Source organism: Lepus europaeus, chromosome X (assembly GCF_033115175.1).
Source record: "Lepus europaeus isolate LE1 chromosome X, mLepTim1.pri, whole genome shotgun sequence".
Taxonomy (NCBI): domain Eukaryota; kingdom Metazoa; phylum Chordata; class Mammalia; order Lagomorpha; family Leporidae; genus Lepus; species Lepus europaeus.
Window position 1 is genome coordinate 31,100,724 of NC_084850.1, and position 21,549 is coordinate 31,122,272.

The 21,549-nt window shown below is 37.8% G+C and overlaps 1 protein-coding gene across 1 annotated transcript in view; it reads left to right on the forward strand.

The window, feature by feature from the left end:
* Window positions 1-21,549, forward strand: part of TENM1 (teneurin transmembrane protein 1) — an 893,298-nt gene that overhangs the window by 14,767 nt on the left and 856,982 nt on the right. The window contains exon 2 of the mRNA XM_062183627.1: window positions 5,132-5,198. The gene's annotated coding sequence lies outside the window, so the exon portion shown is untranslated. The remainder of the gene's footprint in view (window positions 1-5,131; window positions 5,199-21,549) is intronic.

The following is a 21,549-nucleotide window of genomic DNA, read 5'->3' on the forward strand; positions in this document are numbered from 1 at the left end:
ACTCACTATATTTCTTCATGTCATGTAGTAAAGACAATTAAGTGAAGTTAGACTATAGATTACTTGGCTATTCAGCCACAGTCACCTCTAATGGAAAAGAAGAAAAATAGCATTGACAACTTTTGGCAGGTCTCATCATTAGAAATGCCCATATTGCCAGAAAGAAAAGAAGCTGCAGCCAATAATGTAAACCTTGAAGTTCTCTAGGCCCTGAGGAAGAAAGTGACAATATAGAGTGTTGCAGCATTAATTGTTTAAGAGTACTGATGATTGTAATAGGGAAACTGTCTCTGTTATTAACAATTATTTTCTACAAGGTTTTCAGTACATGTTACATTAGAAAAACAGCATTAGGGGGTTTCAAAGCATATGTAGCAAAATGTAAAGATAAACTAGTGAGTAAAACATGACCTATATGTAGTCTAAGTTCTCTTGAAAATAGAAATGGTGTTAATACATGTGTTATAATCAGTGTATGATTAAGAAATTATTGAAAAAGAAGTTGGGGCAGGCTCTGTGGTGTAGTGGGTAAGGTTGCCTCTTGTAATGCTGGCATCACATATGGGTGCAGGTTCAAGTCCTGGCTGCTCCACTTCCAATCCAGCTCACAAAAACAGCAGAGGATGGCCCAAGTCCTTGGGCCCCTTCACCCACATAGGAGACACGGAAGAAGCTTCTGGCTCTTGGCTTCTGACTGGCCCAGCTCCGGCCATTGTGGCCATTTGGGGAGTGAACCGGTGGATGGAATATCTCTCTCTATCTCTCCCTTTCTCTCTCTGTAACTCTGCCTTTCAAATAAATAAATAAATAAATCTTAACTTAAAACAGAAAAATATGTAAGCATCTTAAGCCAGTAGGGATTATACTTCTAATATCTATTTGAGAAAGATTTATATCCATACACATTTAGATGCACATTCACGTATATATGCATATTCATGTGTGTGTGTGTGTGTTTGATGTCAACATCTTGAACTGCGCTCTTAGATCCTTCTGCTCACTACCAACTTCATCTCCTTAGTGAGTAGTTTCATTTTAGGAGGCTAAGAATTGGGGCTGGTATTGTGGCACAGTCGGATAAGCAGCTATTTGTGACACCAGCATCCCATATCAGAGCATTAGTTCTGGTCCCGACTGCTCTGCTTCTGATCTACTTTCCTGCTAATGTTCCTAAGAAGACAGTGGAAGATGGTTCAAGGCTCAAATGCTTGGGCCCCTGCCACCCATGTGGGAAACCCAGATGATGTTCTGGAGTCCTGGTTTCGGTCTGACCTAGCCCATGCCCTTGAGGCCATTTGGGAGTGAACCAGTGAATATAAGGTCTCTCTCTCTTTCCCTCTCTCCCTCTCTCTTTCGCTGTCACTCTGCCTTTCAAGTAAATAAAATTAATCCTTTTTTAGAAAAAATAAGAGGCTGATAAATGAAAGAGGTAGAATAGTATTCTCTCTGTAGAACCAAACAAAATGCAGTGGCACTTATTGTGGCACTTATTAAAGTCTAGGCCAGATGATCTCCTAATGAGCTGTGGAGATTGGGATTTAGGATTCTGCCTGCAGAGTTTTGCCTGTCTCCAAAACGTATAGTCAGTTTTGTTAGCTTATATTTTTAAAGATTTATTTACTTATTTGGAAGACAGAGTTACAGAGAGAGAAAGAGAGAGAGAACGAGAGCAAGCTTCCACCTGTTGGTTCACTGCCCAAATGGCCACAAATGGCCAGAGCTGGGCTTGTCCAAAGCCAGGAGCTAGGAGCTTCTTCTGGGTCTCCAATATGGGTGCAGGGGCCCAGGCACGTGGGGCATCTTCTGCTGCTTTCCCAGGCGTATTAGCAGGGAGCTGGATTGGAAGTGGAGTAGCCAGGTCTCGAACCGTCGCCCATATGGGATGTCCCATACTGCACGTGGTAGTTTTGCTCACTACGCCAGAATGTCAGCCCCTGTGAGCTCATTTCTAACATTTGTCACTCCTGATGTTTTTGCCTCTAGTATGTATTACTTCGTTGAGTCCAATAGTGGTCTTGTCAAACATTCTAATTTCTTTTACTTAGAGAATAGTTAATCCACATGCTGTATTAAGAGTCAGTATTTTCTATTTTGAAAATGTACTCTTGAGTGGAATAAAGAGGTAAAGGGTGAGGGAAGTTGTACATGTTGGGAACTGATAAGTGATGGCAAGTAACCTAAGGTATCTGATATAGATCAATGTATGAACTGGCCTCCTCTAATCATAAATGGAGTGATACACTCTTAAAGGCTCCAGCTTGAAGGCAATTGAGAAGTGAGCAGAGAAGAGCTATATCATTTTAAGTCCTTTTGCTTCCCAGTCTTCTGTATATCTCACCAAGGCAAAATGCTACATATATCTGGCAGTTTATTTTTTAAAGCATTCTTCGCTAGCTTGCTTGCAGAATCAGCCTGGTGGGTATGAAGCCAATTTTTACAGAATTTCTCTGGTATATGTGGTACAAGAGCCAGAAATTTTTTTTGTAGTCTGGATCTAACTACTTTCTGAAATGTCTTCCCTTGAAAGATCTAACTTAGCACTGTTATGGAGCTATATGAACACTTGAGCAGAACTATGTCTTTTTCGAGCAACATTAACATTGATGAAAAATGCACATTGGGCAATTAGATTGCAACTAATCAAGAGCACCACTTCAGTCTAATATGAATGATTTATAAATAGTGCATTGGATATGAAGATCATTTGTAATAATATGATACTCTATTATCATTACAAGGTCACCTTGTTGATCTTTGTCAAGGGTGACAATGATGTTATTAACATGCATTTTAAAAAGTACATTGTTGTCTTTTGTCTTGATTTATAGTAGCTATTTTAAAGTGTTTGCTCTTACTACTGAAGTTTCTCTTCAAATATAAAATTAATAGGTTTGGGGGTTATATAATTGATAAAGAGAGTTATAAGGTTATTTGTCAATCATAACATATTGAAATATTAAAATTTAGTTTTATTTTTCCATTTTCTTTTGCTTTAACTTAAAACATATAATTTTACTTAAAACATATAATTTTATTTATATGTATAAGTAATTATGTTAATTATAGAAAACTCAGAAAATACACATGCCCAGAATAAAATCATACATATTTTACATACACATATTTTTTCTAAGTGGAACTCACATTGTAATTACTTTACAAAGTGCTTCTTTCATTTATTAACATTTTTGCAAACATATTTCTATGTCAATAGAACACGTTTTATACACACACACACACACACACACAGAGTGTTTGTAAAGAGAAATTTATAGTCCACCTTCTCCTTACTCTTCCAGGGTATAACTTGTAGTAGCAAATTAAATCCTTAGGTGGAAATTATATGATATGTATGACAATTAACATTTCCTAATTGTTCCCATATCATACTTAATGGCTGTTTAATAATCATATGGTTGTCCCTTGATTTATTTAACCAGACTTCAACTTTGAATATTTAGAAAATTTACAATATTTATTATCATAATAACCATGAAAAAATTGTACATGCTCATTTGTATACATTTCTGATAATTTCTTCATTAAGTATATATATGTAGAATTACTAGATCAAAGGGTGTGCATATTTTTAAGAGTTCTGGTACCTACTGGCATGTTGTCCTCCATAAAGATTGTACCAATTTACATTACAGTTCAAGGATTTTTGTAAAACTCATATATTAAATATCCATGTGACTTTTTTTTTTGGACAGGCAGAGTGGATAGTGAGAGAGAGAGACAGAGAAAAAGGTCTTCCTTTTTGCCGTTGGTTCACCCTCCAATGGCCGCTGTGGCTGGCGCATCTCACTGATCCGAAGCCAGGAGCCAGGTGCTTCTCCTGGTCTCCCATGCGGGTGCAGGGCCCAAGGCCTTGGGCCATCCTCCACTGCCTTCCCGGGCCATAGCAGAGAGCTGGCCAGGAAGAGGGCCAACCGGGGTAGAATCCGGCGCCCCAACTAGGACTAGAACCCTGTGTGCCGGCGCTGCAAGGCGGAGGATTAGCCTGTTAAGCCACGGCGCCGGCCTAAATATCCATGTGACTTTATATTGAGCTGTATATTAATCACAGGGAGAAGTTTATATCTCAGATGGAGAAAATTAGTGGAGATCAGTATATAATGGCACAGTTCCTGCCCTATAACCAAGCATGGCTCTGGAAGATATTTTTCAGTTATTTTTCAACTACTGAATAAAGAATTCCATGTACAACACTGGAGGAAAGATTGAATCAAAAATGAGAGGACATAGATTCTAATCCTGACTTTGCCACTAATCATATATGTTACTGTGCTAACCATTTAGCCTCTTTGAATCTCACTTTCTTGGATCTTAGAACAAAGATGTTTTGAGAACTAAATCAATGTGTGTATGAAAGTTTTCTGTAAACTGTAAAGGACTATCTTATTTGAAATTGCAATTACTGTGAATTGCTTACACTGGTGAAAACTTGAAATTGTAGGTGTTTCATCTCTAAATGAGTAGTATGTTGAATGAATACAGTATTAGACTGGAAAGTCTTTGTGGAGTATTGAGAATTCCATATTCCCTCAGGTAAACTCTTCTATAATTACTAAATTCTTGGGCATTGTGGTAAGTGTATTAAGCTGCTGCTTGAGACACCCACATCCCGTAACAGAGTGACTGGTTCGAGTCCTAGCTACTCCGTGTTTCCAATCCAGATTCCTGTTAATGACCCTGAGAGGCAGCCAATGATGGCCCAAGTACTTGGGTTTCTGCCACCCACTTGAGAGACCTGGATGGAGTTTCTATCTCCTGCCATTAGCCTGGTCCATCCCTGGCTGTTGCCTGCATTTGGGGAGTGAACCAGCAGATGGAAACTGTCTCTTTCTCTGTCTCTCCCTCTCTCTCTGTTACTCTGCCTTTCAAATAAGAAAATAACTCATAGAAAATAAATTTTATATTAGCAACATAGTTCATAAAATTATTTGAATCTTCATTGAGATCCTTTAAAAAAAAAAACAAAACCTCTTACCCCTCGTGAATTGCAAAATGAATTGTCTTATATTTACAAATCCCATCCCCACCCCACATTATCTTATTTTTTATCTCATAGGAGTGGCTTGGGCTTGTACATATATTTGAAGGATAATTTGACCTAATTTGTTCACAGGAATTACAAGGGTGAGCTTTATTCAGCTGTCTCCTTTTTGATTCCCATAACTTCTGGATCTATCAAGGTATGTGCATTCTACACTGAAATTTCTTTTGGAAATTGAACACATGTCTACATACTGTGAAAAGAACAGACTGTTCCAATAATATAACTAGTTGAGTGCTATGTAAATCAAAAGTATTGTTTCAAACTTTTTAAAGTCTATTTGTACATTATATAGATAAGCTTGTGTCTTTACCCCATAACTATTGGAGAGCCTTAGAGAAACCATATATGCAGGCTGTCCCTACATGCATGAGTAATACTGTGACCTTTTCCACATACACCTACTAAAACCAGAAGACTCCTTGACTAATGGGAACATCTGCAGAAGTACAAAGGAATGGCAGCAATGAGGATATTTGCAAAGCTATGTAGTACTTCTTAGCAACCATAAAAAAGATATCATTTCTTCATATAAATGGCACATTATTTCCACTCAGAAATTTTTACTGTCAAAGTAAATATTTACTTCCTCATATGAATGTTTTGAAACTTTAGGAAAGTCTTAGATCAAATATTTGTATTGAGTTGGTATTGCATTTGTTTATAGCTTTCCATTCTTCTTTCTTTCATCTATTCATCTGTATGCCCAATAAATAGTTCTTGAATGTAGTAGTCAACTTTTCACTACTACTGCTAAAATACCTGTGATGAGCCACTTTTGAGGTAAGAAGATTTATTTCGGCTCATGGTTTATTTTAGCTCACAGTCCAAGATTGGGTGACCCATTGGTCTGGCATCTGATAAAGGCAATGGATAGTGAAATGTGGGCAGAATAAGGACCACATAGCAAAACAAGAAGCAGAGACAGGAAGCATGCTTGTTTTCTATGCCTATGTGTCTCTTCTAATAAAACCACCATGATTTGATCATAAAGCCTCCACCTTAACAACCCAATCCAATTGAATCACTTTCCAAGGTCCTGTCTTCAGATATTGTAAGTAGATTAATTTCTATCCTTAATCCATTAAGGATACTGTAGGGGCAAATCTTCCAACATATAGGTCTCTGGGGGACACCCAAGCTATTTTCCAAACCATGACACTGAGCAACTTCCAGGTGAAAGTTATTGTGCCTTTTATGCTGGTAAATGTGCCGATGTAGATAGAATTCAGCAGGAATATCGACAGGTATTTACTTCTATAGTCAGTCCACTGTTAGAATATATGAGAAAATGTAGCAAGTTAGGGAATCTCCTTTACTGGCCTCAATTCTTATTAAAATATCAGTCAGTGTTCAGTTTTTAGTAACTAGAGAACAGAAAGCATTGATTTTTCCTTTTGTACCTATATCTGTCAGTGATATACATCATTACTCAAATATGTATTCTCATTCCAAGTTGTAAAAAAGTCAAAAGGATGATGTAAATTTATGGTAAGTCTTTGGCATCACTTTATGCTTTCTTTATAGTACATAAAAAAGGAAGCACATATCTAAAGAAATTCCCCAAATCTTAGATATTTGCATTGCCCTTTGAAAAATACAATAAAAATACCTCATTAAGGGTTTCATTAAGGGTTACAATTAATTGATATTAGTCTGTACTGGGAATTTCAAATGAATGTGTCAATTTTTATGATACGAAAAGTATTTCTATTTGTCATTCTTCCAAAGTTACCGTTTATGAGTAAATGACATTGCAAAAATGTTCAGATCTCTATAGGAAAAACAAGTAAGACCATAAAATAAAATGGAAGATTAAAAAAATAAACTTACTGAGGAAGGAAGTCAAGATTGTCACATATTGTGTCATTTGTGAAAATAATTTTCTTAATTTGGGAATTGGACATCTGCAAATTGTGTGATATTAACTTAAAGATGTTTTTCATACTAAGAAAGTTTAAATGTGTGAAAAACTTTAGTCTTACTAAGCAAATGTGAATGAATAGAATTGAGTAGAGGGGAAAAACTGCCTAATAGGCACCCAAAAGGCACACATAAAAAATTGATACTAAATATTTAAAAAAATCAAAAAGTAGCAAGTTTTCCTACTTTAGAGGGACAACGCGGCATAGTAGAAAAACCCTTGTCTGTTAATCTAAAAGCCTAGGCTCTATACCCAGTCTTGTATTAGTAATATGTTCCTCCTCAGGTCACTTCTCTCTGGTTTTTTCATATCGTTAATAAAAAATCTTAGTGGATAGTTTTAACTTTGTTCCTACTCAAGCATTCTATGGGTTTTTGAAAGTTAAAAACTCTTCTCAAGAATTCAATATAGAATCAGGATTGATGATTAAACTGAAAGACTCACTAGTTGTTAAAATGATTGCTGCGGCCGGCGCTGCGGCTCAATAGGCTAATCCTCCGCCTGTGGCGCTGGCACCCAGGGTTCTAGTCCCGCTCGGGGCGCCGGATTCTGTCCCGGTTGCTCCTCTTCCAGTCCAGCTCTCTGTTGTGACCCAGGAGGGCAGTGGAGGATGGCCCAAGTCCTTAGGCCCTGCACCCGCATGGGAGACCAAGAGAGGCACCTGGCTCCTGGCTTCAGATCAGTGTGGTGCGCCGGCCGCAGCATGCTGGCCACAGCGGCTATTGGGGGGGGTGAACCAACGGAAAAGGAAGACCTTTCTCTCTGTTTCTCTCTCACTGTCCACTCTGCCTGTCAAAATAAAATAAAATAAAATGATTGCTGCTTGTTTACATGATTTAGTCAGTTGTTAATAGAACATTTATTTTTCTTTGGCTTAAAGCCAGTGTGCATCCTAACACCAGTACCCCTGACTCACCCACCCAGCACACACCAGTGCTGGCATTACACTAAACAGATTCAAGTAGAAGTTTAGTTAGTAGCCTCAAGTTGCCCTCCTTAATAAAAATGCTTAACTTTGAGATGCTGCCATGCTGCTCCCCTGTCAGACTCTTGATGTTCAGGAAACTACTTTTTTCTGCCTCTTGCAGGGTGGTCATTCAAGGTCAAGCATCCCTCTGTACATTAGAACCAGCCAAGTGCATAACCCAATGACTTCAGACTCCAATGCTTTCAATCTGGCACCCTTCATGAGCATTGACTCATATTAAAGCATTTAAAATATACTCTCCTTCATCTACATATCACAGCAATAATAACCTGGGCACAGGACAGTGCCTGGGAGCAAATAACCACTTGGAGTTAATGATCTGGGGGGCAGCTGAAGGACCATTGACTCTTCCTAGCCAGTCCTTCATCCCTATAAAAATGCCTATTCCTGAGGTGCCAAGCCTTCAATAATTTTTCTGTCTCACATCAGATTAAGTAGTGGCCATAAATAATAGCGTTTAATACATAATAATGAGATGTGGCAATGCAATAAAATATAAACAATTCAAGTACTATATAAAGATGGTTATTCTGATCAAACCAAAAGAAGGAGCAGTAAATGAAGTTCATGAATCATAATATTTTAGAAGTGACTTTGCCCTTATTGATTCAAAATGAAGTATAAGTAAGAATTCATATGGTTTAGGGGAGCAGTTCTCTTTCTTTTGCTATGTACTCCACTGATGAATGACCCAATTTAGAAATAATAAAAAAATGCCTGTGACATGTATTTTAAATGGGTTTTTTAAATAGTGTATGTTCAGCTTTTTCCCCCCATTTTTTAGCACTAGATTCATTTTTCGAGATATGTACAGCTCTGAACTCAGTTACAAATACAAATCTACAATGTTCTTTTACAGAAGAAGCACTTTTCTTTTATTTATTACCGTGACAAACATTAATAAGTCTCTACAATGTGCCAGGTCTGGTGCTAGGTGCCGAGGAAACAAAAATCAATAAGGGACATGTTCTTCACTCACAAGCTCATGATGGAGAGTTGGGGACTGATCTATACAGAGAAACAAAATAAGTACTGTAGATGTGGTATGTATATATTTTCTCCCATCATTTATTTATTTTGTAAATTAAAAAGATTCATATATGAAAACATACCTAGTAGGGTACTCTTATATGTAATCTAAAATAGTCCTTGATTCAAAATGGTCTATGGGCATCACTAGTTATTGTATGCAGAATGGCTCTCCCAAAGATAATCTTATCCTAATCTCTAGAATCAGTAACTATGTTGCACTACATGGCAAAGAGTAATTAAGGTTATATATGTAATTAAAGTTGATAATCAGCTGACCTTTGTAATCAGCTGATAATTGTCCTGGTTACATTTTTTAATATATTTATTTATTTGAAAGTCAGAGATAGAGAGAGAAGGAGAGGCAGAGAGAGAGGTCTTCCATCAGCTGGTTCACTCCCCAATTGGTTGCAACCGCCAGAGCTGCGCCAATCCAAAGCCAGGAGCCAGGAGCTTCTTCCGGGTCTCCCATGCGAGGGCAGGGTCCCAAGGACTTGGGCCATCTTCTAGTGCTTTCCCAAGTCCTTCTTACCTTAAGATAGGAAGATTATCTTGGTCACCTGGGTTTGCTCATTGTAATCACAAAGATCCTTAAAGTTGGAAGAAGGTAGGGCCAGCGTTGTGGTGGAATATAAGGGGTTAAGCCACTGCTTGCAATGCCAGCATTCCATATGGGCGCTGGTTCGAGTCCTTGATGCTGCACTTCAGATCCATCTCTCTGCTAATGTGACTGGAAAAGCAGCAGGATACCCAGAAGAAGCTCCTTGTCTCCTGGCTTTGGCCTGGTCCAGCCTTGGCCATTGCGGCCATTTGGGGAATGAACCAATGAACCAATGAATGGAATCTCTCTCTCTCTCTCTCTCTCTCTCTCTCTCTCTCTCTTATTCTGCTTTTCCAATAAATAAAATAAATCTTCAAAAAAATGGAGAAGGAGGCAAAATCAAGATAAACAGAATGATAAGCAGCATGAAGAGATTTTAGCCTGACATTTCTAGTTTTGAAAATGGATGATGGGCCATGAGCCAAGGAATGTGGAAAGCCTCTGGAAAGCTGGAAAATGTAAGGATGCAGATTCTTCTCTAGAGACTTCAGGAATGTGTTTGGCCCTACTGACACCCAAACTATCAAATCCATTTCAAACTTCAGAGCTCCAGAAGTTTAAGATAAATCCATGTTGTTTTATGCCACCAATTTTGCAGTAATTTATTACAGTGGCAATAGAAAACTAGTACAACACCATCCATCCAGTACAGAAAATTTGAGAAGTCTGTAGTTGTTAGACAGTCACAATTGCTGAAAGATATTGTTTATGATGATCTTGGTACAAAGGCATATCTGTCTGGTGACCGGTTTTCCTGATATTTATATCCCTACCCCTTTATCAGAACTGTAGCCATTTGTGAGGTCCCTGAAAAACCTGAAAATTCACTATCCTCCTACTTCTAGATTGAGGGAGAAATTATGCCTCTTTCCTTCTCCTTCTATGGATCATTTCTGTTCCTTCCTTCCATTGTCTTGGGCCACATCCCTTTACCTTGTTGTCTAGGAAGCACGGTTTGTGGATAGGTTTGAGAAGTAGTTATCTTTCTTCATTCATGAACAGCAAGAGTGATATAGGCACTACTGTCCCAATAAGTTATTCTAATATGGGTTTTGTGACAAGCAAAAAGTTGGAAATTGAGTATAGTGTGAAACAAAAAGTCTCAAGCCAGTATCTATTGCTCAACACCAGTCCTTAGATGTATTTTATTTGTAATCCAGAATTGTTCCTCTTCTCCATTCTCTTCTTTTCCACTCTCCTCTCCCTTTTAAAAATGCTTACTATATATTGAGTATGCCCTTATAGTCCTTGCTTTCCTGACGTAGGCTACCAGCCTCGCACCCGTGGTAGAGAGGTTAAGTGCATATGCTTTTGTGTTTAAGTACATAAGAACGTAAAATTTTGCCATGTATTGCTTGTAGAACTTGATCAAGTATATTAATGATAATTTTTCTAAACTTGAGTCTCCTTACCTGTGAAATGGAGATTGATAATTATTCCTCATAACTCAGATGATTGTAGAGTTTATAGTGACATTCAGATGACACGTAAAGCACTTTGCACAATACCTGGCATATAACATTGGACATGGTCAGTAAATATTAACTATTATCCCCACTATTACTATTGCCATAGTAAAGGCACAAAGTGTGGGGAGGCAAACAGTTCCATCTGATAGGGGGTTTAGAAGTAGGCATTTGGAATGTCTTGGAGGCGGTAATGCTGGTGATATTGAAGCCAGATCTGTAAGTGTGGACTAGTAGGGAGTAAGGAATGGTAATTTGGTATTACCAGATGAACAAATGTTACGAATGGAAAGTAATGCTAAGCAAAAGAAGTGGTGGCCTGGATATAACAAATAGTCTTATCTGTTTGAGAAACTGCATGAGGGTGTCATGGAAGGCAAGCATGAGAAAAGTTGAAGCTAAACATGTGTGCTTGCACAGATATAGAGGGACTTCTATGTCGAGTGTTGTACTGAGGAGCATCTCCTTTTTTCCTGTAGGTCAGTGGTTTTCAAACGTTGCTTGTGAAACTGGAGATTTGGTTTACTGCCTAATAAGCAATTGCAGAACCAAGTCCACCTAGGAAGACTGTTAAACACCACTGCCATAGATAAGATGAGACTAGGGAAGGATGTTAATAATCACATTTGTGATGGAGAGGGTTCACCCTAGCAGTAGTATGGAGGGTGGATTGGAGAAGTCAAGAGTGAACACCAGGAAATCAGAAGATTATTGCTATAGGCTAGATGAGACATGATGATAGCCACATGCTAGCAATGAGAATACAAATAATGTGATACATTTGAACAGTGGTTCTCAAACTTGAGGGTGAATCCAAATTACTTGAGGGCTTATTAATCCATAAATTGCTGGACCCTACATCTGAGTTTCTGTTTCAGTTGGTCTGAGGTAGGGGTCAAGAATTTGCATTTCTAAAAAGTTCCCAGGGGATGCTGATGCCACTAGTTTGTGGTCTATACTTTGAGAACAATGGAATTGGGATGTGCTAAATGTATACAACTGAAAGGCATGGGTCACTCATTACCTGTGGGGAGTAAAGGAAAGGTTTCTGGCTTGAAATACTAGAAAGATGATGCTCCATTTAGCACTGCTAAGAGCAAGTTCAGCTGAACTAAAAAAAAAAAAAAAAAAAAAAAAAAAGCTCATGACCCAGCAAGGGCAGGGAAGCTAAAAATCTTTAAACAGATTTATGATCAGATCCTGGTCCTCTTTGTAGACAGCTTGACCCTGTACTTTTGTATTAGCTTCTCCTGCTCCCACCTTACCCCTTTGTAACCACCCTGGTGCCATTCACATTCAGAATATGAAACAAATTGTGTGTGTGTGTCTGTGTGTGTTCAGGGGAGTGGTTAGGATAATGGGTTCCATTTTATACCTGTTGAGTTTGGAGAGCCTGTGGAACAACCAAATCAGAGTGCCTGAAAAAATATTTCATACTATAGTCTTTGTTTTTAATTTAAAGTAAGTGAATATCCTTATTTCAGTTTGATCATTAATTCATTTTTATCCAAAATTGGAATTGTAAAGATATAGGTCTAAATGCAGTTAGATTGAACTATAACACTGTGACTTTCTGTATGTTTGCACTCAGACCTATAAGGATTTTTAAACTTGACCATGACTGACAATCATTCTTTTTATAGTATAGATCAGTTAATCCAAAACATTTTGATTTTTAAATTCCTCTTGAACACTCCTGTGACCTAGCTTTCTCTACATTGCTGTTTTACCAAAAAGAAAAATCAAAGTATAGTAGAATATCCATGCTGTTAAGTAGGGGCTAGCAAGAGAGCACCATTAAGGTTGCCCCCCCCCCTTTTTTTTCTTTTAGTTTCTTTTTTTTCTGGTGGCCTATTTCAATAGTGGTCAAGATTTTCACAGAAGCTACAAGCTATCTCTTCAAGGCAGAGAGTTAGCAAAGAAAAGATCTGACAACAGGATAAAGTATCTACAGGCAGTAGTGAGATGAGGAATAAAACAGGGCCTCTTAAAATTTACGGGAGCAATGGAAGAGATACTAAGCAAAAAAGGGTTAAATTGGTAGTTGATTTTGTTGAAAGGTGCAGTTGTACTGGTAAGTTGATCTTTCCCGGCACGTAGTATGACCTTACAGATATGTGTGTGTATGCATATTCTAGCATATTAAAATTCTCAGTTCATTTGTCAGCATGCAGTTCCTAAAGTTATAGAATGATCTTTTTTTTTTTTTAATTTTTTTGACAGGCAGAGTGGACAGTGAGAGAGAGAGAGAGAGAGAGGTCTTCCTTTGCCGTTGGTTTATCCTCCAATGGCTGCCGCGGCCGGCGCGCTGCGGCCGGCGCACTGCGCTGATCCAAAGGCAGGAGCTAGGTGCTTATCCTGGTCTCCCATGGGGTGCAGGGCCCAAGCACTTGGGCCATCCTCCTCTGCACTCCCGGGCCATAGCAGAGAGCTGGGCTGGAAGAGGGGCAACCCGGACAGAATCCGGCACCCCGACAGGGACTACAACCCGGTGTGCCGACGCCGCTATGCAGAGGATTAGCCTGTTAAGCCACGGCGCCTTCCAGAATGATCTTAATAAAGAGGACAGAAATATGGTAACATAGTCAATTATAGCTATTCACTGCCAGAAAAACTTTCTTGAAAAGATATGTTTAACTGTGTCCTTCAGTCTCCTCAGTAGACTGCTTATGTTAGAGACTGATTGCATGTTTCCAAGTTGTAGATAGGACAGTCACTCATACGCTTCCATCTGCAAGACCCTAAATAAACCATAAGTTGCAAATTCTATTCAGTTTCTTGTAACATTTAGCTCTGATCCTTTAAGGAAAATAGAAACATTGCTCAGTTGATACCTATTCCTCTGCCCTAGAAAAACTCATAGGAAAAACAACCACAAACTGAAAACAAAGCCTTAGGGTTTTGCTAAATGTTTATAGATAAGCCATGATCCAAAATGCATTCATGTTTACCAACAAAAATTCAGATGCCTAAAAACTGGGATCAGAGTTAATACAAATGGCTTTTGTGGTTTCTGGAAAATCTTTCTAAGCAGAAGTTCTTCCTTAAGAGTATTACTTCAGCCCCATGAAATTGGCAACCTGACAACTGATGCAACACTGTGCCTTTTGGGTGAGGCAAAGTCCAAGTTTTTCATAGACCTCCATCTCACCTTAATAAATTTGAAATCACTATTTCTTCAACCTAACACACTCCCAAAGTATATTGCATATCACTATATATTATTTTTTAAAAAGGTAAAGAAAAATAAAAAACAACAGAAATTCTGAAGTAACTACAGCAGGGCAATGTAATGTGCCATGTGGCACACCTTCTGAAGTAGCAAGGGTCTTTTCTATAGAATGGATGTTAAATTGGTAACCTTCAAATACTTTCCCATTTTCACTAGATGGCTGACAAATGTCAGATGAAACAGTACAACTTAAATGATTTTAAATATCTGTTTTCTGAGAACATGCCATCTATCTATTTTATCACAGACTCATCTATACTACTGCATGGAAACTTAAATTTTAAAAGATGCTTTAAGTGACATGGCTGATTGTGTATAATATATGACTCACTTTATTCTCTTCTTGTTTGTAAAATTCCTACATGGTTAAATGGGATGGGTATAATACATAGTACCTGATGTAAATCTTCAATAATAAGTTAATATAAATAATATACTTTTGATGCCCTTTTAATATATTTTTGAAGGTTTTTATTAAATGAATACAGATTCCATATGTACAGCCTTTAAGAATATAGTGTTTCTTCCCCTCATTCTCACCTTCCCACCACCATTCCCATCCCACCTCCTACTCCCTCTCCCATTCCATTTTCCATTAAGATTCATTTTTAATTGACTTTATATACAGAAGACCAACTCTATAATAAGTAGAGATTTCAACTGTTTGCACCCACACAGACACACAAAGTATAAAGTACAGTTTGAAGACAAGTTTTACCCTGAATTCTCATAGTACATCTCATTAAGGACCAAGGTCCAACATCGGGAGTAAGTGCATGGTGACTCCTGTTGTTGATTTAATAATAAAATTTAATAATAAAATTTAATAATAAGCCACTCAAGGCTCTTGACATGAGCTGTCAAGGCTATGGAAGCCTTTTGAGTGCACAAATTCCGTCGGTTTTTAGACAGGACCATATGCAAAGTGGAAATTCTCACCTTCCTTTAGAGGAAAGTACATTCTTCTTTGATGGCCTTTCCTTTCTATTGGGGTCTCACTCACAGAGATCCTTCATGCAGAACAGTTTTTGCCACTATGTCTTGGCTTTCCATGCCTGAAATGCTCTCATGGTGTTTTCAGTCATATCCAAATTGATGCCCTTCTTAATGTCATTTAATTTTACTTCCTGGTTTACTCAAAAGCACCAAAATTGATAATTTATTATTTTGTTGACAGTGTGTGAACACAAAATGAAAGGTGCACTTATGTATATGGCCTCATCCAAGCTTACATCTATATACTGTGTAGGATGTTGAGTGCCATCTATGAGTGTTAATTTGCACCGGGCATATAGGTTTAATTGTAAAAGACTGCATGAAGTTACTATTCATGTTGTTGCTCACAGTGGTTTGGAGAGGCCGAAGAAGGAGCTCAAAGATCCTGTGGTAAATCTAAGAAAGGATTAGTTTCAATTAAGTTCACTTTCTAAGTCATTTTGTCATTTGGCAAGCACAATTATTATTCCTTCAGACAGATAAAATGTTCAATAGAAACAGAAATGATGAAATCATGGTACTATTAAAGAATGGCAAGGGAGTGGAAGGCCTGTCAGAAATAATATGACCCCAGGAAGAAGCTATTGGGATTGCCACAGAGGGGGACCATAGAATACAAACTTTTTGAAAGGTTATTTCCATAAAGTCTGAGGAAATCTTGGCCTCCATTAAGATTTTTGTCCCAGAGAGCCTAAACTGTAAGTATGGTATCTGCTTTGTCTGCAGAATAAAAAAGGAGATCTTCACTTAATCATTATCCTGGGAGCTGAACATCCTGCTACATTTGAATAAAAATGCCTACTTCATTACTGATGGGAACACAGAGTTCAGTATACCAATGATTTACAGTAGAGCTTACTAACAGGGCTATCTTACAAATGAATGGGATGTTTAAAGAATAATACTGGTTGTTACTTTGTTTAGAATCAAATTAAGTACACAATACCCAGAAATTCTAAGAAATTTACCAAGTAAGTGTTGACTGTTAAAAACAATAGTTCTATTATACCTTTAGATAGAACAGAGAGTAAAGATGGAGAAAATAGAATTCTGATGTGTTGACAATACCATAAGTTTTTCCTCTAGTAAAACCTCAGAAAATGATAGGAAACATGGAATTATGAAATAACCAACCAACAGAGAACCTTGATAAATTATTTGCTCTAGGCTTCTGCTTTCAGGTATGTGGATGTCTACAGGAAGGGTAAGCAAATCATGTCCAAAGCGTTATGAGTACAGAATCCGTCATTTAGCAAATATATACAGTATTTACCTATGTGTCAGGTACTAGACTAAGCACTTTATAAATATTAATGTGGTGGAAATCTTGGACAGAAATGTGGGATTCCAAGGCTCTCAACAGGAAAACAGCTTTCATTCTTGCCGGCAGTCCCAGAGGATTGTATCCAGACTCTGGGCCTTGAACAATACAGGGTGTTGTCATATATACCCTGGAACAAACAACTTGAAGTTTCCTTTTACACATTTGATTACGCATATTTGATTGAATAGTTAAAAGCTGTAGCACTACTCATACAATTGTTACACAAAGTTACACCTGCGTGCATGAGATTTGCTTTAGTTGACCTAGTTGCAATTGTGTTATTTCTTAGCTCCTTCCACTCCCTACCCGGCTAGTCTCCCCACCCCTGTTCCCAGAAAGCACCTGCTGCCCTACTGTTTTTGCTTTTAGCAAGCATTTTTTTCTACCTAAGGGAAGGGGTCCCTGCACGTTAATGGGGCACATATGTGTTGGTACTACTTTCTCCCTCCTTCTATTCTTTCTCTTCCCCCCCCCTTTTTTTTTGTTGTTTGTTTGTTCTGTATACATCTTTCACAGCTTCCTTTTCCCCCACTATTTGATTCTTCCTAGTACTATTCCAGGCTTGGTGAGGCACTTCAGTATAATAATGTTACTGAACTCTCAACGTAAACCTTTTTTTCTTATTGCTTTTGAGAAGGTCATGGAAATCATGGAATTCATGCCCAATTTCTATTAGAAATCAAAGTACAGTCGTCCAGGAACTCCCTGCAGGTTGTTAAAGTTGTGGCAACTCAAATTCTATATATAAAATGGGGTAATATTTGGATATAACCTAGGTACATTCTACCAGTATACTTTAAGTCACCTCTAGATTACTTTTAATACCTAATATAGTATAAATGCTATGTAAATAGATGTTGTATTATATTGCTTAAGGAACAATGACAAATAAGTATGTATATGTTCAGTATAGAAGCAGTCATTGTTTTTTATACCATCTTCTGTAGTTGGTTGAATCCATTAATGCAAAATCCACAGATATAGGATTGTAGCTGTAGATTATATCAATCTGCCTTCACCTCTGAGGCTTGTCATATTATCCTGAAAAAGAAATTAAATTGGCCTGAAATAATTGGTATCCACATAGCACTCATTCATGGTTACTTCCAGTGTCTAAACATCAGTTATTTAAACAATAATATTTTTGATAAGTCTAAAATAAAAAAGAGCATTGTATATAGAATATTCCCTAAATAATAATTTCCAGTTTTAAATTTTCAGTTTGCCAAACTGCACTATAGCCTTCTTCTTTGACTCATTCCTGAAAGGGTATTTTCTCTTCTCATTTTTTGTGTTCACATTTTTTATTTTATATACTTAGTAGGTCTTTAAAAATGACTGCTTATCTTGCTTTTCACTCTTTTTTTTCTTGAGGACATAGATGATCCTAAATGACTTACATGGCTGTATTTTAAGTAATAGTAGAATATTTAGTTTTCAATCCACCTTTCTTCTTATGTAGCCTTCTCCATGTGTTGCTTATTGATGTGTGTGTGTGTGTGTGTGTGTGAAATCTAGCAAATTATGGGCAATTACTGTATGCCAAACACAGTGTGACTCAAGTGTTATTTAATTTCCATAATAACTTTGTGAAGTTTATACATTTATCATCTCCAGTTTTCAAGTTTAGCAGACTGAGGCCAAGAAAGGTTATGCAATTTGGCTAAATTACACTCCCAGCAAGTAAGTGGTATAGCTAGTAATCAAAAGAGTGTTTTCTGCTACCATTCCCTCAGTTCCCCATTTGTTACTACATTCGTTAACAGAATAATGGTTTCTTTACAAGTGTTTTGTTTTTCTTGTCTGAGTACTCAAATTTAAGAATTTTTAATTTAAGGCATCTGAATTCTTGGACTGGGCCTTTAGTTATAATCTGGCAGATAAATTTCAGAGCCCTGCACAGAGAGTGCTCTTCTTGTGATATGTACCTCAACTAAAGGAGTCTAATGAGGCCCCACTACAGTATGAGTGTAGTAGGTATATTTTGCTGTAGCAAAGGTCACAATAAAGTGATCAGAGTAATCTGATTTTCAGGTATGCTCTAATCCTTTGCCTACCCACGTCACCAGTCTTAGAAACGCTTGTTTGTCTCCTCTCTTTATAACAGTGTTGTCCATTTACCATGAAGTTTCCTTGAGTAAAGAACATGGAAACTTCTTCCTGGCTTGCTTTCTATTTCTTGTGTTCAAATTGTAGGTATACTCAAGATTGCCTATTTTTCTCTCCTTATAACTCTTTATAATGCTAACTGCTATTTCTTACAAATTATTTTTAATTACTTTTTTACTCTATGGTCTCATATCTTCAACCTCCTATTGCACATACACACTAGTGTATCTTGCTGATTGCTGCAACTCGTGTTTCTGAAGATGAGCAAACATATCATATTTTCAATATTGACTCTTCTATCTACCTTTTCACTTTCTGTCAGTGATACTCTCACTTCCAGCTATCCAGGCTTAATAACCTGAAGTTTTCTTTGCCTACTTCTCAGATCTGGAAAAAATGATGCTGAAATTCATATGGAGGCACAGGAGACCTTGAATAGCTAAAGCAATCTTGTACAACAAAAACAAAGCCGGAGGCATCACAATACCAGATTTCAGGACATACTACAGGGCAGTTGTTATCAAAACAGCATGGTACTGGTACAGAAACCGATGGATAGACCAATGGAATAGAATAGAAACACCAGAAATCAATCCAAACATCTACAGCCAACTTATATTTGATCAAGGATCCAAAACCAATCCCTGGAGTAAAGACAGTCTATTCAATAAATGGTTCTGGTAAAATTGAATTTCCACATGTAGAACCATGAAGCAAGACCCCTACTTTTCACCTTACACAAAAATTCACTCAACATGGATTAAAGACTTAAATCTATGACCCAGCACCATCAAACTATTAGAGAGCATTGGAGAAACTCTGCAAGATATAGGTACTTGCAAAGACTTCTTGGAAAAGACCCCAGAAGCACAGGCAGTCAAAGCAAAAATTAACATTTGGGATTGCATCAAATTGAGGAGTTTCTGTACTTCAAAAGATACAGTCAGGAAAGTGAAGAGGCAACCGACAGAATGGGAAAAAAATATTTGCAAACTATGCCTACTTCTTGTACTTTGCTCTCTGTATGTAAACAGTCATTATGTCCCATCAGTGCTTGATGATGTTCTCCCTTTTCTTTCCCTTACTCTCTGTACCACTGCTCTAAACTTACCTCTAATTTGGACAAACATCTTACTCTTTAATTCCCTACTAAAGCTTAGTATGTTGCCTTGCCTGTAGCAGGGACTCAGTATATTTTGGTTTTGTGATTCATTGAGATGTGAGTTACCTCCTGCCTCCCACAACATGAAAATTGCTTTTGCAACTAGGCTTTTTGGAGTCCTTCTTTTCTTGCATTTCTTCTTTTCTGCATTATCTCCTTGGTAGCCAGTTGTATAGATATGAGCAGAGTCTATGTTATATGCCTGTCTTTTGTGAGCTACAAGAGGGAAAGGGACTGAAATTGATCCTGAGGTAATGAGATACAATTTTTTTAAAGATTTATTTATTTATTTGAGAGGCAGAGTTACAGACAGAGAGGGAGAGAGACAGAAAGAGAAGTCTTCCATCCATTGGTTCACTCCCTCAAATGGCCGCAATGGCCAGAGCTGGGCTGATCCAAAGCCAGGAGCCAGGAACTTCTTGCGGGTCTCCCACGTGAGAGCAAGGGCCCAAGCATTTGGGCCATCTTCCGCTTGCTTTCCCAGGCCATTAGCAGAGAACTAGATTGGAACTGGAGCAGCTGGGACTCAAACCAGTGCCCATATGTGATGCCGGCGCTGCAGATGGAGGCTTAACCTACTATGTCACAGTGCTGGCCCCAGATCCAATGCTTTAGAAGGACAGTCAGGGCATTTTCTCTAGTGAGGGTGAGATAATAAGCTCCACGATGATGATGGCTATAAAGTCTTTCTCACTGATGGATCCCCAGCACCAGCCCACTGCCTCACACAAATAGGTATTAAACCAATATATATTGAATGAATTAGTGAATAAATGCCAGCAATAGGACTCTGCTGTCCCAAAAGGGGAGAACAAAAATCTCTTGTTTTCTTGCCTCATTCACTGTAATATATTAGACTGAGGGGATTGTACCTAACATGCTGAAGTTTTTCCACATGGTCATATATTTAAGGCAATAATTGAATCTTTAAGTAAAATTTATGTTCATGCTAAGTTATACTTCTTGTGAGATAGCATGGAATGATTCTACTTGGGTACCACAAATTATATTGAGAGAGTGAAATGTGTTTTCACGTCTGCTTATAAAACGTGGAATATCATTGAATTACTTGAAGTGTCATGTTTGAAATGAGTTTAGGCTGGTTTCTTTGGGTTTGACACATTTCTGTCTGTCACCCTGTCCTTTGAGATGTTGAAAATTAAATGGGGATACTTAAATAATTTAATTTATAAGCTTGCTTACAGCTATGTGGTTTATCAAGCCAGATGTCGGTACCCTCAGTTTCTTGCAGCTCAGATGCTGCCTGAACATAAATTAAAATTGGTCTGGCATGTCAAGAATCAGCATGTAAAAAAGAAAGAAACTTTCTTTCAGAGTGCTAATGTCAGAGTAGTCTCTGCTTGGCAGTGCCATTTTTTTGAAAACCACTGGTTAATTTGAAAAAAAAACACAATAATATAATTCATTCATAAAATAAGCTTAATTATATTTCAGTAGAAATCCTATTGCTGTGTATGTGATGAAATAACTCACATCTCCATAACACAAAGTCTGTAATAGATTCATTTTTCTAGTTTCACGCCTCCCCCTACCCAGAAGTCATTCTTGTTGTTTTTCAAATACAACAAAGTTATTCCACATTCCATGGTTATACCACCAACATTTTCAGTTTCTTTTTTTAAACTTGGTCTAGACAAT